Source organism: Octodon degus, unplaced genomic scaffold (assembly GCF_000260255.1).
Source record: "Octodon degus isolate 3935 unplaced genomic scaffold, OctDeg1.0 scaffold00140, whole genome shotgun sequence".
In the NCBI taxonomy this organism is placed as follows: domain Eukaryota; kingdom Metazoa; phylum Chordata; class Mammalia; order Rodentia; family Octodontidae; genus Octodon; species Octodon degus.
In genome coordinates, this window is record NW_004524716.1 from 2,604,469 (window position 1) to 2,616,847 (window position 12,379).

A 12,379-nucleotide genomic window follows, 5' to 3' on the forward strand; every position below is an offset into this window, starting at 1 on the left:
ATTTTCTTTTGAGTAGTTTCTTTCTTTTTCACAATATCTATTGTGGCTTTTGGATTTTACTCTTTCAGGGTTTTTTTCACAACAAAAATCATCCTTTATTTGTATTTTTGCAAAGTTAGTAACATGGTGACACAAGGTTGCCTAGCTACTAATAGCTGACCTTAACTAGACAGGATGTTTATCTCAGGACTGAGGTAGCTTGTTTGCGTTAGGCACTGAGGTCTAGTTCCACCTACACTCATTTGATCTATTTCCTAGCTTCGTGGCTCCCAATATATTCCCCTCTTTTGTTTTGTTTTGTCAGAGATGGGTATGCCATTGCAGTTAGAGAAGCTGTATTTGGAGAAGTCTTTATGAGTCTGATCTGTGCAATGAGACCCTCTAGACCTTGTACTAAATACATAAAGAAAAATAATAAGATCACTTAACAACCTAGCCCTAAAATTCTTTTTTTCTAAAATTCTTAAATTAAGAAATGCTCTTGTTTCATTTCAGACACCATGTCTCTTTCTCAGTCTGGAACCTGGGCCTGATTCTGTCCCACAGGAACCAGTAAAGGCTGCTAAGCCTCCTGGTAGCCATTTTCTTTGGTTTTATTCTTCCTTGAAAAAGAAGTAAAACTAGCTAGCTTTAGAAACTTTTGGTAAAAGGCATTGTGTATATCATGCTATGGAAAAGAAAAATCAAATAAAGATCATCTTTCATTCATCACTTTGAGAATATCCATTTTGGGGTGTGGGAGAGGTATCTAAAACCTGGATATCGTTATATCTACTCCCTGTAATGAAATCAGAAAAGCAAGCATGTTAGCAAGACATTGCTCTTTAGTGTTGAGTTCTTTTCTTTTGCTGCACTTCTTCCTTTTCTCAATGCTTTCAGTCAGTTGATAGTTTGTGTTTGAAATTCTATTAAAATGTGCCTTTGTCAACACCACTGGTTCTTAAAATCTCCCACTGTCACTATGATTTCAAATACTCCTTAACAAAAGGTAAAAAAAGTATGAGTGTCTTAGTAGGAGTATTGCGAAAGAGGAAAGAAGAACAAAATACTAAATTAGAACTAATATATTGCAGGCCTCCATCGTCACTTAATATATGCTATTTGATTTAATGATGATAGCAATGTTCAAGATAATTACTATTATCCCCATTTTACATTTGAGGAAAGGGAGGTTGAAGAAGGTTAAGTGACTCATCCATTGTTGCACAACAGGTATTAGTCAAGTTGGGTTTTAGCCAAAGACTGCTTGACTCCTGTCATGATTAGAATCTTTAATGTTCCCTAGGTGCATGTGCTGAGGGCTTGGTCACCGCCTGTCATACTTTTGAGAGAGATGGAACATTTAGGATGTAAGGCCTAGTGGGTGGAGGTTTGGTTATTGGGGATATTCCCTTGGGGGGATAATTGGGACTCTGCCCCTTCCTGTTTCCCAGACACTGAGGTTGAACAGTCTTCCTCTTTCACCTGCTCTCCACATTACACTGTCCTACACAGGCTGGCTCCTAATGACCTTGACATAGAGACAAGTGACCAGTAACTGAAAGCTCCAAACTCATGATCCGAAATAAATCTCTTCTCTGTACAGGTTGATTATGTCAGGCACTTTGTCACAAACACCAAAAGCTAACACACAACAACTCCAAAGCATGTAATTTTTTTCCCCTTTTTGCTCTATGCCTTATCCAGAGCTAATACACAAATCACTACCACAATTCATTTGCTGAAGTAACAAACATTTACCATCTCACAATTTCTGTGAGTCAATAACCTGGGTGTAGCATGGCTGGGTGCTTCTGACTCAGGGACTCCCCTAAGGCTTCACACAGGTGATGGCTGAAGCTCCCATCATCTATCTCCACGCTGAACATGGGGAGGACCCACTTCCAAGTTCACTCCAGGGCAGTGGAAAGGCCTTAGGTCATCCACTCCTGTCAGCTGAAGATGTGACTTTCTTGTTCAAAGTGCAGCTTACAACACAGCAGCTGCCTCCTTGTAGAGTGAAGAATGAAAGGAGTGAAGACACCCATTATGGGAGCCACAGGTTTCTTAACCTAATCTTCAAAGTGACAGCTCATCCATCTATTGTATTTTACTTTTTACAGATGAGTCAGTAGGTCTACAATAGACTCAGAGATGAGGGATCACTCGGGACCTTGAATACCAGGAAATGAGGATCACTGGGGGTTTTGTAGAAACTCTTTCTGAGCTCATTTTAGGTCCCAAAGTTTGTTCTACAAAAGCTATTTATGTTTAAATCATCCCTTAGGCACAGCTCATTCTTTTACCTGAACTTAGATCCTCAGATGAACTTGTCTCCATTGTACATTTCCAAGAACAAATTCCAGAGTTCACGTGCAACTTGAACCAAGCAGTTCAAAGTAAATCTGAAAGATGTAGTTCTTTGCGTATAATTTATATTTATATTTTTCATTTTATCTAGTGAGGACCCATAGTATTAAAAACTCTCTTCCTATAGGCTGCACATACAAAATAAAATAAAATGAGAAAAATGAGCAGGAGCTGACACAATGTTCATTACATTTATGCAAGTCTTATTTTCCAAAGATTTCTATATGGTTACCACTTGGATAAGAATCAAGAGAAATACCTCCATGGCCACCTGAGCTAAGTCATGTGCACATGTAAACTCTCACCAGTAGCATTTTATTAATGTCCAGAATTAGCCAAGGATATTTATTGGTTATATACTTGGAACAGAGCTCTTCATTCTGGTGAGCATATAGTAAATAAGGCTCTTTGTAACTCCGAACTAGTATAATCCAATTGACTAGTCTAACTTTCAGGAACCCCACAGGACCACATTAGGAAAGACAGGATGGGTAGGTAGCACAAACTCGCACAAGGTGGTAAGGCCCCAGAGATCTTCACGTGTGTGCCTTGCTGGCTCCAAGTCTTGGGCAAGTAGTTTTGCATAAAAATAAGCACGACAAATTCACCCTCCAAGTCAAGTTGGAGGAAAGACAGCACAACCAAGTGGTTTAGATGTACCAGATCTATCTGGGACCAGATTGCTTGGGCTACATTCCTGGCTCCACCCCTCACTAAATTAGAAGACAATGCTGGCACCCACCTCATAAATCTGTTGGAAGAATTCATTGAGTTAATATATTCAAAGCACTTAAAACCGTACGTGGTGCTTAGTAAGTGTTAAACAAAAAACAAAGTGGAGAAATGTGTCTGTGCAAAACTCTTAACACAGCACCTGGAAGAAAAAAGGAAATCAGTGCACCACTCTCAATTTTAACCTTTAATTTCTTCGTCTATACAGTGGGGATACTAGGGCATGTCTGAGAGAGTTCTTATGAAAATAATATATATTTATAATACATAAAGGATGTAATCGTTTGCAGTCCAAATAAGGACTCAGTAAATGGTAGCTATTTTTATTATGAATATTTACAAGTATTTATAGAGCTAGCAATAATGGAATTGGGAATGCCAAATACCCTAGTGTAAACCTCTCCCACACCAGGAGGTAGATGTTGCAGCTCTAAGGAAGTGTCTTGCTCTGAGATTATTACAAGATGTTCCTCCGCTCTCTTAGCTCGGTAGTGCTGTCCGGAGTTCCTTTTGGGCTATAAGTATCCAGGGAATTGTGACCCTGAGAATGGTCCCTTCCTGATTCTGCTTGGTATTTTAATTGGCATATTAAATTTCTTATCTATTTCCCTTGTGTGTTTTTAATAATACATCTTTTTGGCTGCAGGTTGAATCCAGAAAGAATGTACTAGAAATACCTAGTAGGGGCAAAAGCCCCAGACACACTGGGGGCCCAAAGACTGGATCCTATGGCCCAAGCAGAGGGAGCCATCAACTTGGTGAATTGTTTTCTGAGGACTGTGTTGATAGAGTAACTGGTAGATGAGACTTGGAGAGATGAAAAGGACAGGCTTAAATTCTCTTGTTCTGCTTTCTTGACGTTTGCTATGTTGCCTTCTCTCCTCTCCTTTGCTTCTCTCCCTTGCCCTCTCCTCTCCTCCCCTTCCCTCTTCTAAGAGACCCCTCCAGAACCTTAATACCTGGATCTCTCCTTCAAGGACCTTCTTCCTCCCATATCCTGAGAGTGATATTTAGTAGGTAACACCAGCATCAGTGCAGAAGAATGCACTTCCCTAAGCACAAACCTTTCCTTGGCCCTGCTAATGATAGCCACAAACCAAGAGGGAAGAAAAGCATGTTTAAAACTTCTTCTGGGAAGTGGACTGCCCCGTGACCTACTCCCAGGGCCAGAGCCTCAGTAACTATCAGGCTGAAGGCAAACATACCACAAAACAAGCCATGGGAGAGACCACTTATGACTAATTGGCTTTAGGAGCGAGGAATAAAGAAAAATACAGAAACAGCTATTGGAACTTCGAAAAATAAATTCTACTGAGGACCAGGGATTACTAATATAACCTTGTTTTTATTAGAAATACCAATCCAAGTTACTATCACTGTCCCACCCCACTGCAAAGTTCATTTGGGTTGTATCATTTCCAATCATTATCTTCAACTGTACTTGAACTTTTAGTTATTTTTGGTCCTTCTTTCATTTTTTTTTTTTTAACCTGATGGCTTCAGAGAAGTCTGATCAGAGTTCATTTAGTGGTAATTTATGTATCTTAAAACAAGTGAATTTCATAAATGTGCTAACTTTCATCACCTTTCAAATGAAATTAGCTTGGTTTTAAACTCCTTAATTAGAGGGTCTGAGTGGTAAGAACTAGGTCCCTGGTATCTGTTATCAGTCCCCTGCTTGGGGATTATTTCTGTGTTTTCATGTGGGATATAAACACATCCGGATAATTCTCCTGAGCTTTACTTGCTGAAATTTGACATTTTCCCTATCACTTAATTATGGCTTAGCTCCCAGAAAGCTTTGCTGGCACCTCTGACTGCTGCTTGCTTTCCCCTCCCCAACACATATAACTCAAGCTTCATCCCAGTCTTTCCCTTAGCTAAGGAAGTAGAGCTAAAAACAACATATAAACTGGATATCCTCCATCTTAGAAGATTCGATCACCTTTTGGGGACTTGGGCTATTAGCCACAGAGACACCAATAGGTCAGATACTTGAGTTTTCCTGTCTTGGCTGTGCAAGTTTTATAACTGCCTATACCCATCCTACACCATTCTACGGGTCCTTCCATCAAACTTAGAAATTTAGCTTTCCTCATTTTGGCTTGTCCTGCTTTGTCCCAGGAGCACCTTTTCTAGGGAGAACTTTTTCACTTTCTCTACTGTTGTCAAAACAGAAACTGTTGCCTTCTTATATAAAAACCAAGTTGAACGTGGAAGTAGAGGATTTGAGTTGGTAGGAAATATAGAAGGGGAAGAAAGATGAGAGAGTTGATACGAGGTACTGGTAACTTGAATGGAGCATGTTTTGATCTCAGCAGTTAATTTTAGTTCGTGTAATAACATGTGTTTTATTACAACCAGTGTTTTTTCTTTGGCTAAAGTAAACAACTGAGTCGTTTCCAGTAGGGTGATAATGAATATGTAAAAACTAGTTCTTCATGAAAGGAAAACAGGCAGGTCTGTGTCATTTACTAAATTCTTTGTATGAATACTTTTGCAGTCTATTTCTAGATACCCAAGTAAAATCACTAAGCAAAGATTTGGGAAGAGATGCATACAATCATCTTTTGCCAGCCTGTACTGCTTGGGTCCAGGAGAAAGGACAGAGAAAGCCAGAGAAAATGATAGTTTCTTGAGTTTGCATCTAGAAAGATAAGTAGGTTTCTCAGTGGAAAAAAGATAAGGAAAGAGAGCAAGAGGCAAGGATTTCTGGCAAAGGGTGGACAATCCCACCTGTATTCTGAGTGCTTATGTGTGCAGTTTGTGAGGGCACACCTGTATGCATGGCATGAGGGATAGGAAATTGACCCCCTCAAACAAGCTATCTGTGGCTCTAGCAATTAACTCCAATCCATACATCATTCCCAGGGTTGAGCGTGACATGTAATCTTTCAGGACTACTAGGTTTGAATCAAGAAGAAGGTCTTCTCCAACAGAGTTCCTTTCAAGTAATCCTGTGATTCCAACTGTCAAAGCAGCCATCCGTGACATCATCCCTGTTGTAGGAGCCAACATCAATATGTGATATTAGCAGAAAATGGCCACACAGAAGAACACAGCAGAGCCCAGGAGTAGGGAATTTCAGACTGAGATGCTGTCAAAGGTCATGCTATGATTTGGTCAGTATAGGAAATGGGGAACATTTAAAGGGCAAGAGTGATGCACTGATTTGTGTCAAAATCAGAGGTCTTTATGAAGGAAACTACTTCAGAGGGACCGAATTACCAACAGTCTCCATCACTTTAGCTTGCTGTCCAGGATCGGCATTTTCTTTGTTGCATTCAAGGGCATTCAGTGCTCTGGGCCTAGGCAAGAAGTATACTATCCAAAATTTGATTGTGGGGAGGTCCTGGCTCTTTAAGTAAAATCAACAAATATTTACTAAGTAGGATCTGTACTTATGATACCAGGTTGATTCTCACTTCCAGCACAGCACACCGGGGTCTGACATCCACCCATCGCTTGCTCCCACTGGCCTTTGGAGGAAGACAAAGGGATGTCTCTAGATCTGTCTCCTGAGCTCATTCCAATCCTTCTTCACCTACAAGGCAGACTCTTACAGGCCATTTCCCTGGCCTCTTTCTCATTCATGGAGATTTTCTATTTTTTTTTTTTTCTTCTGTTCTTCACTTAATCATTTTTGCATTGCTTAACTATATTTAGACATATAATGTAGCTGTAAATAACTGTGAAAACACTAAGAACATAACTAATTTTACTATTTTGTAGCATGTATGTGTACTAGAGGCCTTTGGGGGACCATGACTTTTTAAATGACCCATAAAAAGTCATAGTAAGGGAAACACACAAATTGATTGTTTTTTTTAAGTCTTCTTTTCTAAAAAAAAGGAGGTTTGTCTGTCTTATAACTATGGGGAAAATGCTAATTGTCTTGCATAGGAAACTTTGACAATTCTATTGCAATAAATAATAAAAATAGCTTCTTTGTGAGATTACATGAAGAATATAAAAATAAAAACTCACTGGTGGCATCAAATACTAAACTATATGGATACTTAGGACAGAAAAGTTCAAAGGAGAAGCACAAATAAGAATGTGGAGATAGCTTATTGGCTGAGTTACCATTTTGCCTAATGATAACTAGAATGTCACTAATCCTAGTAACCCTCACAGCTCTTCCCGTGGGCCTTACACCATGGCATACCATACAGGTAAGGTTAAGGTCCGCCTCATCCCACAGTGGCTGCCAATGGATTACACATCCAATGATCTTTCCACATCAGTTACTAAGCAGCTCCTTAGAACATGTGTAATACCTGCAAACAACCATGATGAAAGATCGCCTCCAAAAATATAACAATGCATGTTAGGTACACATCTAGTTCTTACAAGATCCATTCCAAAGGAGTTCTGAATGATTGGAAGGCAGCTTCAGCCAGTGCCCTGGTCCTGTTTGAGACTGTTCTTATCACTGATTCCCTCACACAAGTGGCCCAGGGCTCACTTGCCCATTCTCAAAGGCCCTGGAAGAACAGAAGGACCAACGCTTGAAGGAGGTTTGCTTGGGAGCACAACATTCAGAGGAGTTAAGTTGGAATTGGTGTCCTCATCACTAAAGGATGGTAGTCATATTTGCCTTAGAAGACTGTTCAAAAGAACAAATGAAACAGAGCTGTAAAGTGCCCAACACAAGGCAGAGCCTTGTCACTTCTGGTTCTCATCATACCTCAGAGATACATCAGATCCTCTCCAGAATCCAGTCTCCACCATACAGCATATTTCCCCCACTCAATAGGAAAAGGTGTCCACCACTGCCTTCCATAACATCCCACAGAAGATTCACTGCACACTGTACTTGAGTCTGATGGAGAGGAATCACCCATCCATAGGAGTCCACTAGAGCAGGTTTTTGATAGCTCTATAGGAACTGGTCATTCTGAGGCCAAAGGTCACATGGTGGGACAGGAAGAGCTTTTCATGGACATGAGCTTAGCTCAATACACAAAAACTCAGTCCCCTGTCCCAAGAGGACATGCAGTCTCACCTCTTCTAATAAGAATCTAAAACATCCTGTAACATTCCACTGCTTGGCTGTGGCACAAAGAGCTTGTGCTGTCCAAAACTATCTATCCTGCTCACAGTGTACATTGCTGTCTGTCTGTCTGTCTGTCTGCCTACCCGTGTTTGTTCTCAGTGTCTTAGCAGATTAGATCTGAGTTCATGCTGTGTATTGTGTTTGGCAGGAGACAGTATTTTAATATCCTTGCTTGACTGGAACTATCTCAATGCCAGTGAGTTTTGCTATTTTGAATAGGATAAAGTATTGCCCCAGGTTTCTGCATAATCATAGAAGAGAACAGTTCAACTTTATACTTGCATTATCTATTCTAGGAAAACCTCCCCTAAAGTAACCACATCTGGCATGTTCCCCTACTATTTTCTAGGGCTCTGACCAACTCTTAGACAAAGCATACTTGTCAAAACACACTTGCTCACCTATTTGACCTGCAATGTGGGAAGCTTCACCTTCCTCTACAAGTGTGTAACCCAACATCTTAAACACATGAGATTAATAATGATGTAACAGTTGTTTTAGTCAAAGTTTTGGAGATTTATATTCAATACATGAAGGATGTACTCACCTGCCCAGCCCAACAATGTGAAGCTAAATTTACTCATCGCCTTGCCAGTGTTTCCATAGCTCTCTGTGCCAGTGTTTTATGAGTGCTGGCGATATGAATGTGCAAGAGGCCATTCTTTTTTTCTTTTTTGTATTTTGTACAGGATCTACAGGGTCTCACTATGTAGATCGGACTTGCAGTGATCCACCTGTGTTCAGTTTCCCAAGAGCTGGGATTACAGGCAAGTGCCACCACCCTCAGTCTCAGTCGCCATCTCAGCACTCCCCATGGGTGGGCCAGTATCACATGCCTGGGATCTGCTGCACTCTGCCTAAGCAGTTGCTTTAGTCCCCTGAGCTATCTGGTCAGCCCCACAATCTAGTAGAAGATGCAATGTTGAGGATCTAAATGAAGGAAGTGACCAATCAGAAATAAGGAAAGGTGTTGGAGAGATGGCTCAGTCATCTAAGTACCCACCTGCCAAGTGAAAGGACCCAGGTTCAATCCCCAGTACTACATTCTATGCCAGCCCCAAAACACTGGGCATGCCATGCCAGCCACTGAAACTGGGCATGATGGCACACACCTATAGTGCCAGAGCTGGGGAAGCTGAGACAGGAGGATCACTATGAATCCAAGCTGAGTAGCGAGATCCTGTGGCAAATAAATAAATAAAATACTTATTTTAAAAAAAGAAGAAAAGAAATCAGGGAAGACTTCATAGGAAAAGGGTCAAGACTTCCAACTAAGAAGTCTTTCCTGAGTTTTGGCTCACAGAATTAACCACTCTCTTCATGAACTCTGGATTATCCTAGCATCCAATAAGAATAAATCACATAGTGACATTTCTGGTTTCCATTATCCAAGTAGACTATTAGTATGACCCTAGCCTTACTGGATAATTGAATAGTCACTGATTTTATGACATATGTTCATCGCTTAAGTCAGCAAAAGGAACTCTATTTTGAAATCTGACAAGCTCAGCACCTTAACCTCAGCCAATTCTATTAAAGACCCATGTGTTCAAACTCTATAAACAGCAGCACTTGGAAAGAGAAATATCTGAAATCTTGCCTCTCGTACATAACCCATCTCTTCTCAAAATGTGCAAATGGAGAGGTTGACTTTTTTAAAAGTTTTGAGCTTAAATTCAGAGTTCCGTGGTATCACGGGTGGGGGGGGGTGGCTGATGGGGCCCAAGACCGTGGACAACTAGTGGGACTTCAGAAGTACTTTGTTTCTCCCCCAAATGCTCCTCCTCCTCTACCTCCACATGATCGTATCTGAACTTCCACTGGTAGGTTCCCCCCTTTTTTTTTAAAAATCATAAGGCTTGATCTAGCTATTCCCATAGAGGCCTTCTTATGTTAGAAAGAATAAATGCGTCACTTCTTGAGGCTGCTAGCACATGGGTGGAAAGAGATTGCTGCTAAAGTGGAAAGAGGGGAGGGTGAGTAGGAAAAACGCCGAGAGAGTTCAGGATGTTGTACCTGCAATGTGCTGCAGGCTAATCTTGCTCACACTTTAGAACTCACACAAAAATCATGGGTGACAAATGGATCCCAACACCTGGAACTTTAAAGGGCTGAAGACTGGCAAGTTGGGTCATTTTGAAAAGCAAGAGCAGGACACTCCACCCTTCTTCCTATGCCTCAGCTTGTAGTCACAGGAGAATTTTGGGTCTAGAACCAACCAGATTGCTGTGGATACTCAGTTGCCTTCCCTGTGGCACTTTGAGAAAACACCCAGTGTAAGGTCCCCAACAGGGATGTTCAAAGTTATAGTTCCCATTTTTCTTTCAGTTTTATTGTAACTCTGTGCTCTTTGTTCTCAAATGCTGTGCAAAGCCTCTCGTACCTCAGTTCCCACCCACAGGCCAGTGCAGACCTGCTGGGGAGGGAGTGAGTCAGTGTCCCAAAGCCCAGTACAGTCAGTACAGGAACCTTCCACCCCTTCCTGAGTGGCATGCACACATTCATTCAAAAGTGTGGATGGGACACTGCATGGCAGCATAATGTCCCTGGGACAGATAGTAGAATGGTATCAAACCACAGCTGTAATCCTGTGCTTATGACTGTTCTAGAGAGACACGTTGTGAATGCATGCAGGGTAGGATCACAGTAGGAGCTACTGTAGAGGAGACGATGCTAACTATCCAAGGAGAGCTACTGCATTCAGGGAAAAAGTTCTCTGTAGACTGTAGTGATTAAGTGCTGTGTGCACAGGGGTCAGAACTGGTGGTTTATTTCTTACATATCCTGCTGTTCCGTATTAAATTTTGTTTATGTTTCAAAGCTCATGTCAAGCATTACCTTCTCTTGGAAACCCACTCCAAATTTCTGACCCTCATATAAGACATATGTTCGTTCTAGGTTTCCATGACCTCTGAGCTGACTTGTCTCTACCACTGTCTACTGGGTTACAGTGCAATCATGGATCCACTCACTTCTACCTTGCCCTTAACTGTGAGAAACTGGCAGGCAGGGGATTTGTGTTTATTTCCATATCCCCATCACCTACTACAGTGTAGCATTTAGTAGTCAGTAAAAGTTTGTTTAAAAAATGAGTTAGTGAATGTTGAATGGGAGCTTCCTAGCCATCAGGATGGGAAGAATGTTTTTTTTCCTCTGCCCTTCATGACAAACATTTCCTCCCACGCTGACCATCCTCTTATCTCAGTTCCTGTAGCTAAAGTGCCTGAATCATTCCCTCTCCTCCTAAGCTCCCTGCCACTGTGTGAGTGCTTTGTAGAGTTATGTTACGCGTTCCGTGCTACTGTGGCCAGTGATAGGTTGCTTTGCGCAAAGTTGGACCCTGGAATCCCACCAGAGGCACGTTCAACTCTTACAAATTCAATTGCATGCTCTTATAGCTGTGACTTTAGAATTTAATAATACACATTTTTATGTAACTTGGCTTCTCAATAAATGTCATTTATTTCATTTGGCAAAAGAAATGTTCACTCATTCCAATAGTAAAGGGAGAATTGTTAGATTTATTTAAAGATGATGGTAGACTCTGTTCTGTACTTCAACAATCTAAGGAATTTTTAAGGGACACTTTTTTGTCTATAAAAGAGTCTCACCTTACAGTCTGATTTTATTGTGGGTTTTAAAAATTTCATTTGGGTAGCACAGTGTGTATCTCTAAAAGGCAAATACTAGTTTTCAAACATAATAAGAATCCTATCATCCCGCAAACATGCCCAACATTGTTCTTCAATACTATCAAATATCCTCAAATGCCCCACATAAGCTTTCATTTTCATTTTATTTGTCGGTCTTTTCCCTAAGTTTGAGGTTTGAATTTGGATAGATCCAAATAAGTTTGATATCTTATAGTTGGCTAATATATCTCACATTTCTTTTCATGTAGGGGCTCCATCTCGGCTGCTTTTTAAAACATTGCACTTCCTTACTGCTGTAGAAACCACAATGTTTAACTTGTGATTTCCTACAGCCTGGAAATTTCTGATTGCATTTTCATGGTGCTCTTTTTTTCACTAGATCCATTTTAAATTGGTAGTTAGATCTAGAAGATGGATTACATTCAGCTTTGATAAAATTTTTAAAAACTACTTTATAGGAGGTGTTGTGTTTCTATCAGGAGTACAAAATATCCAGCTGTCTCCTATGTATATCAACAGCCACCCTGCCCATTGTCTAGATTCACTGTCCATTTTATTTAATTCTGAGGCCAGGGAGATAGCGCAG